Source organism: Lathyrus oleraceus, chromosome 6 (assembly GCF_024323335.1).
Source record: "Lathyrus oleraceus cultivar Zhongwan6 chromosome 6, CAAS_Psat_ZW6_1.0, whole genome shotgun sequence".
NCBI lineage: Eukaryota > Viridiplantae > Streptophyta > Magnoliopsida > Fabales > Fabaceae > Lathyrus > Lathyrus oleraceus.
Window position 1 is genome coordinate 79,226,253 of NC_066584.1, and position 690 is coordinate 79,226,942.

Below are 690 nucleotides of genomic sequence, written 5' to 3' on the forward strand. Positions count from 1 at the left end.
GGTTTCGTTTAATAGACTACGTTCTGCGGATTGGTGTCCTTTGGTTCCACTTATTTCACAATCCGACGAGACTGCGGCTACAGTATTCAGGTTTATGCACATATGCTCGACCCTGAGGGCTAATGCGTCCATTTTAGCTTGCATCATGTCTATAAAGCTTAGTTCATGCACTCCTCCTTGGGCTTCCTTCTTCTCTACTGTCGCTCGTTCGACTCCCCATGATTGATGGTTTTGAGCCATATCTTCGATGAGGGCACTAGCTTCAGGATAAGGTTTGTTCATCAGAGCACTTCCTGCGGCAGCGTCGATGGTCATCTTCGTGTTATAGTGAAGTCCATTATAGAAGGTTTGAATGATTAACCAATTTTCTAAACCATGATGTGGGCATGCTCGTAACAACTCTTTATATCTCTCCCAAGCTTCGAACATCGATTCTCCTTGGTTTTGGGTAAATCTAGTTATATGGTTTCGAAGAACGGCGGTTTTACTCTGGGGAAAATATCTAGCAAGGAATACTCTTCTAAGGTTATCCCAAGTCGTAATAGAATTGGGTGGAAGGGAATCTAACCATGATAGCGCTTTATCTCTGAGGGAAAAGGGAATAATCTTAAATATATTGCCTCAGGAGAAGCTCCATTGGTTTTAAAAGTGTCTGCTAATTGAAGAAATATTTTTAAATGTTGGGTTGGG

At 42.0% G+C, this 690-nt stretch overlaps 1 non-coding gene across 1 annotated transcript; it reads left to right on the top strand.

Moving 5' to 3' along the window:
* The first annotated feature begins 370 nt into the window (after window positions 1–370).
* LOC127099894 (small nucleolar RNA R71) lies at window positions 371–477 on the top strand. The gene has a single exon (XR_007794356.1). It is a non-coding gene; the product is annotated as a small nucleolar RNA R71 (small nucleolar RNA).
* The last annotated feature ends 213 nt before the right edge of the window (window positions 478–690 follow it).